Here is a 17723-nt window from a genome sequence, read left to right as displayed (position 1 = left end):
CAGTTTCCTCTGGCTGGTCTCAGAAGAGGAAGACAGGCCTGGAAAGAGCAAACATCCATGGGGCCACAAGGCCAGACACTGCCCAATAGGAGCTGAGAGCGGTCCCTGGCCAACTGCTAGACAATGGGGACCTCAGTCCTACATCTGAAAGGAAATGAATTCTGTCAACGACCAGGGAGCTCAGAAGAGGACTCTGAGCCCAGGTGAAAATCACAGCCTTGGCTGACACCCCAATTTCAGCCCAGTGAAGCCCTAAGCAGAGTATCCAGCCATACTGTGCCCAGTCTCCTGAACTACAGAAAATCTAAGGGACTAAACTTGTGGTATCTTAAGCTGCTAAATTTATAATTAGTTACACAGCCGTAGGAAACTAACACGTTCCTTTATTTTTAATGTACCTCATGCTTCCTTAACCGTACTATATATAGAAACGTATTTACTATATATTGTCAACCTATCTCTATAGAGCCACTCTGTGGGGGAATGATGGCAACTTCTGCCACAATCCCTGCCAGAATTTACCATGGAGTTGAGGGTAGGAGGCACAGTCATAGGAACTAGCTTAGTGACAACCCAAGTTAAAGCAGGAGTCAGACTTTTTGAGCCGGGACACAATGATTTGGAAACATTATCATGCAAAACCTGGATGAAGAAGAGCGAACAGAGAACTGGAAAACCACGCAGCAGACTACAGGCAATAAATCAAGAGAGAAGGAAAGATGCACAAGATGAGCAGTGGAGATGAAAAAGAAGGAATTAGCCAGGAGATAGTTGAAAGAACACTGGATAAAACTGTCCTCCTCATCACTCAGCTATTTGTTTACATCTACCTTAGAGGGTAATGAAATCCTCACCATTCATTCATGTGACACGTGTTCCCTGGGTACTGCCTATGGGCTGGGCCCAACTGCAGGAGCCAGAGACGGAGACTGAGGCAAACGCCATGCTTGAAGGAGCTTCCCCCTTGGGGGGAAGCAGAAAGTGAACAAGCTCACAAATAATGTAATTCCAGAAAGCACAAAGTTTGTATTACTTACGTCAAAGCCTAGCATTGTTGAGTAAGCAAGACAGATACAGCTGATGAGAGATGTCTGAGAAGGAAAAAGAGAAGAGCCAAGTACAACAGTACAATTCTGAATGTTTTGCAAGAGAGACTGGAGAAGAGGTAGTATCAATGAAAGAATAGGGAATCTTAAAATAAACCAGATACAAACATCCCTGTGCCTGTTTCCTCACTGGCAAAATGGGCATGACATTAGTAACTGCCTCATAGGGCTGTAGAATAAATGAGCTAATAATATATGCATGGCGCTTAGAAGGGAGATACCAATCACTATGCAAGCACAAGCTACTGGTTTTATTATTTGCTCTTTTTTTAGAATTCACTAATGACTGACTACTATCCTTACCACTTTCTTAATCATTGGGAAGGACACACTGTAAAGGAAACAACCTTATGTCATTAGCGCACTAAATAAAATTGGAATTAATTTCAGTGATTCACTCAGGCATATCTGCTTAAGAAAATATGCATATATAAGTAAGATACACTTACTAACTTTTTAGTTCTCATTATTTATTATCCTTAATTCACATCTGGGAAGGTTTTCTATGAGAGAAATATAAAATATGAGCCAGATTATACTTTGGAAATTACAAATTACTACACAAATCATTTTAGTTTTTTATATACCTTCTGTACAACTCAGAGATAATAGTGATTTCATTCATCATTCTCTCAACAAATATTTTAAAGAAACTATTAGACATATAATAACAATGTGGGAAACATAATGGCTGCAACATGCCTTTTCCCTATCATAACCCCTACTGCACTTTATTGTAATTATGTGTCTAATTTTTTTAATTTCCAAAATAGACCATAAATTACCTGGTCCACAGGCTCAGACCCCTTTTTACTGCTGCATCCCCAGGGCCAGATGCAATACTTGGGGCACAGGCAGCAGTCAGGGTGCCAGTAAATATTTCTGAATGGATGAATGTCTCTCATTCATAATTAAACAAAGGTAGCAGATTGGGAGATGTTAATGTTAAATCCAAAGTCAAGAAATATGGATCTTTTTCAAAATTTATACTCAGTTGCATGTGTTTTCTGATAGTTATTAAACATCAGGAAGAGCAGTTGTCAACATGGATGGAGCAGGTGAGAGTGTTCATATTTATCAAAACAGAGGATGGACTAAAAAGGCAGAGAAATATTGCCCTACCACAGAAAGAAATCTTTATAACCCAAGCACACCATGGATTTGATATGAATGACTGATGCTATAAAAGAGCCTGGAGATTTCTTAGGATAAATCTAATAAAGAACAAACCAGCTTATGTAAACTGAAATTTCCAAGTGCAGGTCTCAGTTTCAGTATTCATGAAAACCTATACTACTGTTCTCAGTGTCTACAACATCCTAATTACTCATACACTGAGAAAATCTGGTTCACCATCATAAATTTGCTCAAAATATAAGTGGTGAAAATGACATACACAGTAAAGGAGACTATTCCTAATGGCTATTTTCAGTTCCTGGTAATATCAGCAACAAAGGACACTGTTTAGCACTTTGAACACACTAAGCAGTGGCTCACTACAATCTGACATAATCAGATCATAGTCTATGATAGGATTCCCTAAGGAATAGGGATTGGATTGGATAGGATAGGATAGGATTCCCTAAGGTTGGCTGCGACTGGCTAAGTGATTATCAATCGTCACCATTTTTTTTTTTTCTCATAAAAATAATAAAAGTTGTAATAGCTGCCATGATTCAACATTTAAATGGAAACAAATGAAAGAACTGCATCTGAATAGAAACACAGAAGGGAAGTGTGAGCAAAGGGAAGTGTGAACAGAGAACCAGAAGCCCTGTCTAAAACTCAAAACTATGGCCAATAGCTAGTCTCTTTCCTACTTGCAGGACTAGGGACAAAACACGGAGCTAAAGAAATTTACTGACGGCCATTCTTACAGAAGATTACAGAGCATGATTTTCTCAACTTAAAAAAATATACATTTTATTGTCTTTATGGATGCGTGCAGGAGGGTTGTGGTGATCAATCAGTTATGCCCAGTTTTAGTAGAAGTAAGACAACAAACCAGTAAACTGGCCCTTTTTACAGAGTTCCCCTTGAATCTTTCAGAAACTAAATTTTTCCTTCTCATCTGAGATGACTTTGGAGAACTCATACCCAAAGGCAGAAAACAAGATATGTAATGACAAATTAGACACTGGATAATTCAAAATTAAAATAATCTCAGCTCATAAATCGTTGAGGCTTATTAAAGATTAGGGTATGTATGTTTCAATACTTACAAATGTTCTCATTAAAAATACTACATACACTTTTTGGTAGGTCACAAGGACTTCAACCTTTTTTATAGTGACAATGTCCTGTCCTCTAAAAGTGTAACTCTGATGATTTTACACTCTCACCCTATCATAATGACACCATTATCTACTGAAAAAATATATGATTTGGTTTGGCCTTCTGATCATCCATATCCTGCCCTCATTCTTCTCTAAACTCAGATACATACCTAGTCTCAAGAGAATTACATGGTTCACACATCTTCATTTAGAAATAGATGAGATATATGGGGTACTAACAAAATGTTAGCATTTTTCATCACAGCATATGGGAACATATTTTCCTATTTCATTTTTGTATGGTTGCATTGCCCAGTTATTCCCATCGTACAAAACCAAACCTAAAATGCTCCGTTGAATCCTATCTCAAGGAGCAACAATCTTTTAAGGGAAAACAAATTAAAGCTTTCCTCCCCTCTGCTTTTTAGAAAAGATCCAGAATTCTTCCCACAGCATTTAATCTTTTCTCATTAAAAAGTTTTATAGCATACCATTGTCTGACAGAATTTGGTTCAACAATCACGTATTTCTTGGTTTACTAATAAAGGTTTGGGTTTTTAAACATTAATTAAAAGGCATACATTTTGTTTTCATTTATTTGTATCAAAAGATCGTGAATTATGATGCTCAAAGGACACATTATATTCTGATTTAAGAGCAAAGCATGGCTTTAGGCAGGAAGAAAAAATGTGCCTCTGACATTTTGAAGAGGACAGAAAATGTTACCAGAAATATACTTTATTAGAATCCCTATTAGTATGAATTCTGCTCCTTTTCAAAAGAGCTCCTTTAAAGTTACAACTTTCTGGGGCACCTGGGTGACTTAGTCGGTTAAGCATCTGACTCTTGGTTTCAGCTCAGGTCATGATCTCACGGTTTATGAGTTCAAGCCCTGTGTCAGGCTCCTCAATGGGGCTCTGTGCTGGCAGTATGGAGCCTGCTTGGGATTCATTCTCTCTCTGCCCCTCCTCCGCTTGTACTATCTCTAAATAAATAAATAAATAAAAAACAATTTAAAGTTACAACTTTGTGAAACATACTCAACTTGTATTTTAAAAACATTTTCAAACAACAGGTGCATAACATTTTACCATTCTTTTGTATCTCTAGCAATATTCAAATATGTTTCTTGATGCATCTTAAACTTATTTTTTTAAATAAACCATTTCCTATACCATACATCCAAATAAACTGTGCTATTTTATGTCCTTCCATCCTTTGCTACAGAAGAAAAGTTACTGGTCTTCCAATTTCCTCTTTTTACCTAAATATAAGTGTAGATGAAAACAAGAATGAAATAACATCTGGGGAATTTGGCTGATGGCTATCTCTATATTTCATTCCATTTTGTTTTATCTTTTTATTTTTATATAGGTATCAGGGCAAGGTACCCACAGAGGTTCTGTCAAACAACCTTTTTATCTTACCCAGATAAGGAGATTTTACTGAGGCAAGACCGAGTTTGCAGGGAATTCTTAAATGTCTCAATCCTCATAAAATCCAGATATTATAATAAGTAGTAAATCTGCAAAATAACTTTTTGCATCCGTTTTTCCTTAAGGTGAGGATAATTTAAAATATTTTTATTTTAAGAGGACAGAGTATAGCTCATTATGCCATTATATTTATTCAAAATATTTTCAATTACAATCTGCACATTAAAATCCATAAAAAAAACCCAGCTATATACCTGGACATGCATCTAATGGACAAGTTTATGCATGCAAAAATAATTCTTTTTCCTAACAGAGCTAATGAGGAACATCTGGCAATGTGGAATTTTAGGGTATAAATACATATTTCCACTAGAAGCTGTAAATTTAGTATAATAATCAGTTTATTTTAGCCTTTTATCTTATGTCCTTTTGGAGTCAAATGACTATCTTTGTGCTGTTAGTTCTGGTATTTGTCTCTTATTACTGTTGCCAACAGTCACAGGTTGATTTGCCCAAGTAATTCCATTGTCCCAGACCACGGAATTAATAGCTTGAAATTGAAACTGTGGTTATATTATCATTATTATTGTTATTATTGTTATTATTTGAGAGAGAGAGAGAGAGAGAGAGAGAGAGAAAGAGAGAGAACGCATGCAAAAGCAGGGAACCAGCAGAGGGAGAGAGAATCTTAAGCAGGCTCTACGCCCAGGATGCAGCCCAGCATGGGACTCGATCCCACGACCCCGGGATTATGATGCAAGCCCAAAACAAGAGTTGGATGCTCAACTGACTGAGCCACCCAGGTGCCCCAGAAACTGTGGTTATCTTCTTAAGAATCTGTCCTTTAATTTAGTATCAAGGACCATCAACATGTTTTTCCAGAATTTAGGGGTTTGGTTTATTATTTTGTAGACTGGAAAGCAATGGGTCTTCTATTCAGATTAAATCCAGGATGGACTACAACTCTTTGGATATAAAATTGATGACATCTTTTGTACTTACAATAATTAAATTCTACCATTCTCGAAGCGTAAGTATAAAAAGCAACAATAATATACTGGAACAGATATTCTGAATTCTGGCTTTTCAGAGAAAAAATTCAATATTTTATTCAGGATGTCAGTTTATGGTCGCAATTCTCTTCTCCCCTCCAGATAACACTACCTGGGAGGTAAGCGAACCAGACACCTCAGTGTGTTCTGTGTCAGAATTAGACTTCGCCCGAGATGGCTCCGATTCCCTTCGTGTGCAACTATTCCTCACTTACCTCTTGTATGGAGCCTTTTGTCTTTCTTTTTTTAGAAAGCCACAGAAAGCTGAATTGCCAAATTTTACCTCCAAATAAGTGAGTTATTTGCATTTATTTACGTGTGATTCAGATTCTAAGATTTTCCATTGGAAAGAGAGTATGTACAGCCTAGAGCCACATTACACTATTAATTTCATTTTGAAGTACTATTGGCTAGCTTTTGTGCTTTAACTTAGCCTGAATAAGACAGTCACAAATGGAAAGGAGTCATGGAAGGCCTGATGATGTCACCCTCCCCAATTGATGAGAACTCAGTGGCACTGAGGTCATTAGAAGCATCATATAATGATAAATATGGAGAAGACAAGTTAACCACCACTGCAGATCTGGCAAGTAAAAATAAAGCCAAACACAAACTAGTTACTTCAAATTTTTAGGATAAACAAAATATGCGGAAAGTAGATACCCTTGGGATATATTTTTTGTGATGTTTCTTTCATAAATAAAATATACCCAAGAGGGTGTAAGGATTATTAGGCATTAAGGGTCTTTTAATTACTATTTTCTTTTATTTTAGAGGGAGGGAGGGAGGGAGGAAGGGAAGGAGGAAGGGAGGGAGAGAGAGGGAGAGAGAGAGAGAGAGAGAGAGAGAGAGAGAGACAGAATGAACACAAGCAAAGAGGGGCAGAGGGAGAGAGAGAGAATCCCGTGGGGTTCAATCCCATGAACCTGGGATCATGACCTGAGCCGAAATCAAGAGTCAGACAGATGCTCAACAGACTGAGCCACCCAGGCACCCCAGGGTCTTTTAATTTCAAACCAGTTCTCACTTGGCTTCTAATATATATATTTAAAGTTCTGAAAAAAAAAAAAAACTATTGAGAAGAGAAACAAAAATTTGTGGGAGGAAGGTTAGATTAGTCAGGAAATACTTTAGGGATTATGGATCTTAAAGAAAATATTGACCTTAGGTAGAAAAGGAGGGGCAAGGGTGGTCTCAGTCAGAGACCTTGCTAAGCAAAGTCTCAGAGGTAAGAATGTTCATGAAATGTGTTTGGAGGGTGTCCAGGACAATAAGTGGATACATTTTTCATGCATTAGTTGGAAAGGCAGATAAATCTGCAGTAAGAACATGACTTTCACGGCTAGAATACCTAAACATTTGGTAAGAAACAGGAGCCACTGAAGTTTTTCGAATATAACAACTGTATTTGTTGAACACCAAGCACCATGCATCATAACGTCCATCATTTTTACTTAATTCCATCAATAATACTCTATGGATTGGGTGCTATTATCATTCCATGTCACAGATGAGGAAACTGAGACTTACCAGACAAGATAATTAATTGGTGCTAGGCCACATGATGAGTAAATGGCAGAAACATGATTTGAATCTACGTCTCAATGAAAAGTAAATGAGCAAAACAGTATTGTAAAACGGGGGGGGGGGGGGGGGGAGGGATGGGCCCAAAGTGTTTTTGATAGATTGGAGGGGTGAGATATTTTTTAAAAAAGAGGCTAGTTAAGACTACGAGCTCTCTTTGAAGTGCAAAACATTATGCTTGACTTCTAGCCTGCACTCAAATATCTGCTGACCGGAATATTAGAAGTCTAGGACTGATAACATTTTGTCACTTTCCCTTTGAACTTCACGGGTTTTTACCCACATCACCATAATAAACCACCAATCTTTAACTTTCACAGTTAAGATTCTTTTCCAGTTCATTCTTTTCTAGTCTCAAATATTAAAATCTACTATAAGTCACATCATGGTATAAAGCTTTGATTTCTATCAAGAAATCTTTTTAAGAGATTCACCTATTATATAATATTATCATCAATTTATACTGTCAGAAAACATACTGGTACAGATCTTCTAACAATTTGAACATCTGCAATTTCATTTTTCTATATTTAAAGAATATAATTTTCAAAGACATGCTGTAAATGGGTACGTATTACAAGGGTAATTAAAGATTTAAATAGATGTATGCATTAGCTTCATACAGTGCTACATAGCATAGGATTATTTTATTTTAGTGGAAAATACTGATTTATAAAGGAAACGCTAAATATTTCTGTAGCCAAAATATATTTCACATATCTTTCACAAGATTCTGTCACAGCTTTGAAAAAATATATTCCATCATTTCATTAACAAAGCTTGAACTCATGCTGGGGCATCTCATTCTCAAGCACTAGATTTAACAATGGGACTGTGAACTCTAGTGTCCATGGCAACAGTAGCTAATTCTTCTTTCCAATCATGGTGGCAATTCTCTCCCATGGCTTGAATCAGTTACAAAACAAAATACTCTCAAAGACCTTTCTGAGCCAATAGCCTTGCAGCTAATCTGCTAATAGGAAATAATCTGCAGCTAATACACACATTCCAGGGCGGCAGTGTGTTTTCTTAATACTTTGTTTCGTGGGCCTCTTTCCAAAGAAAGCACAGTAAAGAATAAAAAAAACAGACATTCATTAAAAATAGTATTATACTACCTGGCCACTATTAATGCCTAAAACTTGCTGCAACTTGCATTGCAAGAGTTTGTTAAATAGCAAGTCGAGAGGAGGCAATGTAGCAACAAAGAGAATGAAAGCAAATTGTTTATGCCAAGAGGGTAAGAGCGGAGTTAAGAGAAGGCATATTTAAAACAATTGATTTTTAGCAAACATTTACAGTGAACAAATTATTTTTTTTTCAATCTCTACTTGCCACTATTTGTAGAATCTGTCATTGGATGCACTCCAGCAACAAATATCTCAACTGCCTTGTAAAGCCTCTTTTTTTTTTTTTTTGGTCCTCACTGTGGAATAATGGAAATGGTTTAGCATTGAAATTAGTTTTTCACCTCAAGGGTCAAAGTTTAACATCTCAAGCAACTATAATGACCTAAAATCATTCTAATTACAGAGAAGAAACAGTCTTCCCCAAACCCTGCTAAAATTGATGAATCAGCTTCTAAAACTCAGTATTGCCTTTTGTTCAGAGGAAGATTGGGATGTTTTTGCTTGAAAGAAAAGCCATGAATAATCATAAAGAAAGATGAAATACCTTTTCAACCCACTCGGAATGGAACTTCCTCCTGCTCAGGGTTGGGATGGCCTGATACAGCAGTGTACCTGCGTCCGTGTTCCAGACCCTGAATTCTACCTGGCTCAAAGAGAACGTGATGACTTCTGCCTTTATGCTGCAACTCTTCATTTGGGAAGAAGACTCCCATTATTTCCCCTTCTACATTTTATAAAAAGGAAGCAAAATGAAATAAACACAAGTAGAGGAGGAACGAAATCTCTAAAGTGAAAGGAATCACAACACCAAAGGGTATCTCCTTCATCCTCTTTAAATCCGTTTTATAATTCTGGTTGCTATGACAACATGATGCAACTCTATATTACCATGACAATCTGACACAACTTTCAAAAAACAGTAAGCACTGTTTTATTCTGTTGTTCAATTGCTCCCAAGGAAACATGCTGTTATTTACTTCTGTGATAAAACTTGTACTATAGTTGTATAGATCTTATGTCAGAAGAAGAAAAGCCAAAATATGGCAGACAATGGAAGAGAAACAATATAGATCTCAGTTAACCACTGATTAAATGGGACCCTTTTTCCTATTAAAGAATGTGAAATTGGAATGTTCTTCATTTGAAAACGGAAAGGGCTTCTTCACACAAGAGGGTGACCGTTCACGCAAAATAGGGTTGGGTTTACCTTCCCAGCTACTACACATATTTTGCCATCACCTGTGCAATATGAAATGAAAGTCTACGAAAGGGCTATGGGGAAGCCAGAGGATTGGGTGAACCCAAGTAATGGATTATACACAGCTAACCACACTGTTCAAACAAAACTCGTTGAGTTCAAATTTTTAGTTCAATTGAGCATGGTCTTTCTTGAATTATTAGATATTTTCAAAATGGGAGTACTTGGAGTCCCTCATTTCCTTTCCTGGATGATTATTTCCCATTGTCACTTCACACTTAAGTCTATGTATGATCTGATGTCTTAGAGCCTTCTTCTCACCACCCCACTACCTCATCAATTCCTCCCACTGCTTCTCAGCTCATATAATAAATTAACAGCTGTATCTGTTAGGCAACTACAACATGTCAAATCCTGTGTCTGAAAACCCTTATGATAATTATGCAAAAATAGGTGCTATTTCTACTGAATGGAAAATACCACAACTTAGAAAGTCTAAGGAACTCTCAGTAACACTCAGGTATTAATTTGCAGAACCACAATTTGAACCCGAGTCTTTGGTCTCCAAAGCCCGACCTCCTCCCAACCAATGGGCTGCCTGCTTTTCGAAACAAAGAACATCTTCCCTTTCTTGTATTGACAATAAATACTAACATCTGTAAATACAACAAGAAGTTATCTATATCTGGATAAGCTTTCTTTCATTTGAAAATGGGTAATATTTTGCTATATCAATGTAGATATTAAAAAGGCAGAAAAATAAATCATTCTAGGCAGGAAGAAGGTAAATGTGATTCATATCCCATAACAAGTTTGTATATTTTAAAAAAGATGCAAGCACCTTGCTTTTTCATTCTGAAATATAATGGCTATCATTTACTACTCAATAGTTGGGAGAGAAAAAAAATCTAGTAAGGTAAACTTGGCTGTCAGCAATTTTGCTGGTCATTTCAATTTGTATGAAAAATAAGGTAGGGCGAATTTCTCAATATGATAAAGAAAGGATGATTCCAACTACATAACTAAAAGAAACCCCAACAGGGGCACCTGGGTAGCTCAGTCCGTTAAGTGTCTGACTTCAGTTCAGGTCATGATCTCACAGTTTGTGACTTCGAGCCCTGTGTTGGGCTCTGTGTTGACAGCTCAGAGCCTGGAGCCTACTTCGGATTCTGTGTCTCCCTTTACCTCTGCCCCTCCTCTTGCTCACACTCTCTCTCTCTCTCTCTCTCTCAAAAATAAACATTAAAAAAATAAATAAATACATTGAGGAGGGCACCTGTTGGGATGAGCACTGGGTGTTGTATGGAAACCAATTTGACAATAAATTTCATATTAAAAATAAATAAATAAATAAATAAATAAATAAAAGAAACCCCAACACAACAAGCCCATTGCATTCTGAATTTTTCAAAGTGACTCATAGTATACACAGTGAAGTCTCAATAAACATTTGTTGTAACAAGTTTCCTACATTTGTGTCTTGATTACAGATCAAGTTTTTTAATATACATTTTATTTTAATATATTAATATATAATTATATATTATATAATATATATTAATAACATATATTTTACATATATATGAAAATATACATTTAGCCTTATATACACCTGTTACCCCAAATTTGGATACTTCAAATTCTGATGCTAAACTACTGAATTTCAGCCTCAAAAATACCTTTTAATTTAAGTAGCATTTCATTTAAGTAGTATTTTCATGTGTCCAAAGCGGGGGGGGGGGGGGGGGGCGGGGAACTGATGATATAACATTCAAAATGAAGGTAAAAATATCATCTTCACTTTGCTCATGGAATATTTTTCTGAGTGAACACAGAAGTGTAGTTCAGTTCTTGTTTGTGTGCCATAGAAAACACCCATTCCCTCCCTCCCTTACTAATCATATTTGCTACTTATAGCGCGTCTAGAGATGATGGCTCCAGTGACCTCAAGTTCTAATTTTTCTGAAAAACAGAGGCAATGACACAGAGGCAAGATAGAGAAAGTGATTAAGGGGAGGGGATAATTCTACCAGTTCTGTTCCAGGAATAACCATGAGACCTGAGGAACAATTCTCCTATTTCATGATGCTCAGTTTCAAAGAAGGGAAGAACATCTGTTTGCTCAATTGTTGACATTGTATATGACACAAAATATCAGAGGTTAAAATTATTACATGGATAAGTCTCTGTAAAGGCCATCTATTGTAAGCTAAGGTTTTGATTGTGGGCATGTACCAAGGTACATTCTTGTGATAGTAAAATATTATTTGAACGTAAGTTAAATCAATATTTATTGAGTGTTTTTGATGCCAGAGGTACCAAAAAAAAAAAGAAAAGAAAAGAAAAGAGCTGTCAAGGAACGAGGAGCCTGGATGAGCTCCATCAATATCCGTGCATATTTCCCATACGAAACCCTACAGGAAATACGGCGATGTTTAAAATCCTGGCCACAAGCAGTTTATAATCTAGCAAGCGGAAGAATTATAAAATTTTATTTATAATAAATATGAGTCTGCCAAATGCATTCATAGATACAAATGGTCTTAGTGTATAGATGAGAGAGGAGAAAAGATTTTTATCAAGAGCATGTATTACTCTTTTGTCTTTTTCAGTTAATTTTATGATCATAACATAAGCAGGAACAATAATATTCAATGAAAAGATCTTATATTATTGGTGCTATCTCAGCATATAAACATGCTCCATAAAACTGACAATTTGTTAATTCACTGTTTCTGCAGTGTCTTCCGGGAAAAATGTCAGACAGTAATGAATGAGTTTGTTGTATATCTAACAGTGGAATTAAGAATTCAACATCCCTAGGCATGCTTCCATCCTGAGTCTACCTTATACTAGGGTATTTTTAAACCAGCTACAGACAAAGGTTGGCAGATGAAAATTGCTAAGTAAACCTGATGTTTCTTTGCTCTTTTGAAAGTTAAGACTACTGTTTGAGAAGGCAACTGATCCTAAGACTGAAAGTTATATTGGCTCTCTAGCCCTATTCATTTGTAGAAATAATCTTGAAGTTCAAAATTGAGGATAAGTTCCTCTCTCCACAATGAAGACAAATGTCCAAAGGATAATACAAATCTTCTCAGTCAAAATGGATGGAAGGAAACCCATACACAAAAATTCTACCTTTTTACATAATAAAACTGACCATGTCCTTGTTCAAATGGTCTTTTTTTTTTCTTCCTTTGCAGTTTAGAAGTCCTCAGCGGATTAGAGGCATCAAAAACAAAGGCACAGGAAAGGGGTAGGGAAGGTCATCTAACAACACTAGTGAGGCAGAAATATTAGATGTTGAGTAAGAAGATCAGAAAACTGTAAGAGACAAGACAAAAGAACTCAAGAAACAAATTAGATAGATGTGACTTAGGAAAAGCAATGGATACTGCTACCTTATGTACCAAGGGTCACTAAGCCAGAGAAGAAATTGCACTTGATTCATGGACTTCAATGAGGCAGTTTACCAAATACTTTAGGAACATCCCCCACTCCTCCCCACAAAGTTTTCTGGTCTTTCTTTTCTTCTTTTCAGTTTTAAACTTGGAGAATAAGTTCAGAATTTGGAAAAATTCGTTTATATAGAACTTAATAAGCTAGGAAAGCACGATATAATGTAGTAGAAGCCATGACTATATATCTGGATCCTGTAGGTGTGGGATTTAATGTATCTGTAACAGAAGGTTCATGTTACACAAAGTAAGGAAAATCAAACCTTGCTGAAAACACCAAAGGAACTTCATGCCATGTATTTCTTTGAGGAAATGCCAGAGTTGACAGAACCATGATTCATCATAACACACTTCTTGTCACTAAAAGAAAACACGTATAACCCCAGACGGAAATGACCTAATCCTGGTTGTTTACTGAAGTTGTTATAAGGCAACCCGTTTCTATCACAAGTAGTTTCCACCTGGGAGGTGTGGCAGACTTGAGAATAGATTCCCTACATTGGAAATGTTTATTTACCCATTTAACCTACTTACTATGGTATTAAATTAAGCCTTTTGAAAAATGAACAACCTTTAAACCCAAAGAGATGAGAGAAGTTTTCAGAAATCACGTCATATTTTTGGCATTTATTAATATTCTTATGCCTTAAGCAGAACCTGTGATAGAACTATTCCCATTTTTATTTAATAGAACAATAAATTAAGGGACGGATAAAGAGCTACTTTAGCACAATGGTTATGTAGCTTCAGAGACGATAGACTTCTTCTGGGTTATGTCCTAAACCCTGAAATTATGTTGATAAATGACAAAGGGCAATTGATTCAAATTTATTATAATTTATCAACCAATAAAATTCTTCTTGCTTCTTTATAAAGTGTTTTAAGATGACTGAGCAAAAACCTTCAGGAACTGTAAGGTGCTATGTCAATGATATGTATGTACTACTGACAAATCAATAGGCCCCGCATCTTTGGAAAACAAAACACTTTCTGGCTGTGTTCATAGTGAGACTCAAACATTAAGACTGACCAGGGCCAATATATATCTTGTGTGTTAACACCAGGTTGATCTTTCGTTCCCTTTCCTTTCCTTTGTGCATTCTACCCTCAAGAGGACACATGTTTTCAAAGCTTTTGAAGACAAAATGTTCTGGTTTTTTAAAGTCTAACTAAGATTTTTCAAATTGAGATCTTTTACAGATCGGGCTTTACTTCTAAACAACAACAAAAACTTAAAAGTAATGAGAATGTAAGCAGAAGCCATAATCAAAACCATAAGTTAGGGGTGTCTCCTGAAACACACAGTTTTCTTTAGTAATGGAGTCAGTCTGTCTGAAATGTTTCCATACCATTTCTGGGGGCAGCAGAAATGCGGCTTTAGCGCTCTTGGAGGCTAAAAAAATTTTAACGAACACAGATTAGGAGAAATTATTGAATTCATCTGCTGTGTCTGAGCAATATAATTAATTAGATGGTATAAAGATATTTTTATACAATTAGATGAGTTAGGATATAGTGTGAAGTTATTTGTGATACTGTTATGACATGAAGTGCTCTCGGAAAATGCTGATTTCTTAAGTTACCTAAACAAGTTCAATGCCATCCTTTTGTCATTCCTAAACAGTCGGCATACAATTCTGCGTAATTAGATTTGCCTCAGTTATCTACATCTACCACTACAAAAGCAAGTAACTAAATGCATGACATGGTATAATACATCCTCACTGAATTCAGTGAGAATCTTCATGCTGAGTAATTGTGCCTTCAAATAGTTTCTAAAGACACAGAAACTTTTTTTTTTAAACACCGTTGCCAGTTTATCATTCCATGTGTGGAAAAACACAGATTAGGTGGTCATTCAGCTGACTTGAATTATAACGACATGATTAACTAGGTTTTAACGCCAACATGGTCCAGTCATGGCATGTGTTCTTCACAGTGACAGAGAATCCCAAATTTCAAGCATATGAACCAAACATACTAGGGATATGTGGATAGGTCTTGTTATAGGGCAATTTCCTTCATTGCTCTTTCTCATGAAGCAGGGAATTGTGGGGGAAGTGAGAGGGTTGGGGGGGGGGTAGAGGGGCAGGGGTGGGTTGGGTTGGGGAGGAGTTAATGAGCCTGATCACCAGTAACTCCTAATTCTCTCTTTCCCACCTTGGCTTCAGCAATACCCACCAGTTTCTTCAGGCTGTCATCAGAGTTGGGACACTACTCTACAGAAATAGCACTATAATCCCAAACCATATTTTCCTCAGTCTCCTTCTTCTCAGTTTAGGCTTCTTCAGTTTATTCAAGCATTGGTTTATATATCCATTCACTAAACACACAGTTGACTGTCCACGTCCCAGGTGCTATACTGGGTGGCAGAGATGCTGGAAGGAAGAAAGGATTCTGGCCTCAAGGTGTATGCCAGCTGGTGGGGAGATCAGCATGCAAATAAAAAGATGATGCGGCATAATCACCGTAACCTAGGTATCCACAAACGACAGGAGAAGCTTTGAACCCTGACAAATCTCATTTATGCCCATAGTCTCAACTAATATTTAAATACCCCTAATTTCCAAAACAAAAATATCTCCTGGAGCCACATTCTCACCTGCCTGAAGTTTTAAAGTGTGGACCTAACATGTGAAATTCAGAGAGTTCATTAAAAACAAACTGTATCACTAACAGCAGTATGATTTCCACCCTGTCCACAAAGGATGATCCTGTTACTTCTTAGTTCTCTATCTTTGTAAATGGTGTGACTTTTCATATGGTCACCCAGGGTTGAAATAGGAAGTCTTTTTTTTTAACCCCTTCACACAAGGTAGCTAACTAACCTTTAGCAACGCGAGTCTTTACCAACTTGGCATCTTAAATTCCTCTGAACCACGGCTCTTCTCTAAATCTATGCCGCTGTCCTAGTCCAGCTCTTCGCTCGATTTCTAACTGATGTCCTCGTATCTGGGTGCCGGAATGCGGCCCGTTTCAGTCCTCTATCCTCCCTGCCAGCAACATACGCTTCCCCAAACACAGATCTCATCTTGTGCTGCCCCTGGTTACAATCTGTGGTGATTCACTGTCAAGCAAAGGTTTTCACGTCCACCTTCTTGGCATTATAACGAATACGCATTTAACCATGTGGAAAACAGATTCTCCTACATAGATTAAAAGTGAGCTTAAGCATCTGGAAGAATACAGGGACACCCTTAGGACGTGCTGCAGATCTGAGCCCGTTCTTTCCTTGATAAAACAAAATACAGTCACAAGATCGGGGTGAGATCAAGGAAGTCATGACACTCTTCTCTGAGGCAGCGTTTCAGTTTTCTACAAGCACAGTGATGAAAATTGGAGAAAGTCGGTAGAGAACAGAATCCAGCAGCTTAGAGCGGATGAGAATACCCTGGAGACCTAGGCACTAATAAAAGCTTTAACTTCAAAAACTAGAATAATGAAAGGCTTATTACCTCCAATTATCAACTCCCTTCCCCTTATCTCTTTGATGCGGGATCCAGGCAAAACACAAGGGATACGAAGAGAAGAGACGAGTACAGAAGTGTGCACATTTACGAGGCTTTGGCTGTCAAAGCACCTGAAGGCTCTCTGAGACCTCAGCTTCTACAGTATCTATGCAAACAGCGAAATCCAGAGCTGAAATAACATATCTAGAAACAATACACTGCATTTGGCCCACAGTAGATGCTCACCAAACATGTACTATGAGAACTGCCTGAGTGCCATCTGGGCAACTACAACTAGGAACACCAAGAAGCAGTCAGTGAAATGGTTAAAAACAGCAGGTCAGTTAATCATGCTTATAATATTTATAAATACACACACACACATGCACATGTACACACCTTCTTTAAAATAGCATCCCATTTATTTAAATTTTATTAGTAAATGTATATTCAGCCTTATTCATGGTGAGGATTTTTTAGATAATTTACTTTCACAAGAAGTCTTCAATATAAATGCCCAGGAGTAATCTGGCTTCCTTACTACATAACTTAGTACTAAAACCCTGACCAATAGTGTTTTTCTCTGTGTGTAAAATATTCTGAGAATGGCACCTAAGATACCACACAAATGCAGGTGAATTACTAGATAATTGAACCTAGCTGTCAAAAAACTGCCATCAAGTTAAAAATGAAAATAAGACACAACAGTCAACTGAAAAAGTTTAAATCGAATCCTGGATTTGGATAAGGCTCTCTTGATTGATTATCTACATTTAAGAAAAAGCCCCTTTCAGAATTATTAAAAACTAATCGATAAACACTAGAATACATCAAATATCCTAAAATAGAGCAAAAACCTCCAAACTAAAATTAAAACAAAATTCGGTTTAACTAAAAAATCAGATAGCTGGGCCAGGTTTATTGAAGCTCCCTCAGCTCTAGAAAAAATTTTAATTCATGTTGACAAAATGAATAGGTTAAAATTAACTTTGAAAGAGGCAAAAAAAGAGGTATTCATTTACTAGTAAAGA

At 36.9% G+C, this 17723-nt stretch overlaps 1 protein-coding gene across 5 annotated transcripts in view; it reads right to left on the bottom strand.

Moving 5' to 3' along the window:
- TRPS1 (transcriptional repressor GATA binding 1) overlaps positions 1-17723 on the bottom strand; it is a 258348-nt gene that overhangs the window by 75006 nt on the left and 165619 nt on the right. The gene's annotated exons all lie outside the window — the stretch shown is intronic.

This window comes from Leopardus geoffroyi, chromosome C3, assembly GCF_018350155.1.
Source record: "Leopardus geoffroyi isolate Oge1 chromosome C3, O.geoffroyi_Oge1_pat1.0, whole genome shotgun sequence".
Classification (NCBI taxonomy): Eukaryota; Metazoa; Chordata; class Mammalia; order Carnivora; family Felidae; genus Leopardus; species Leopardus geoffroyi.
Note: the sequence above shows the minus strand (reverse complement) of the source record. Positions and strands in the feature narration are given on the sequence as shown.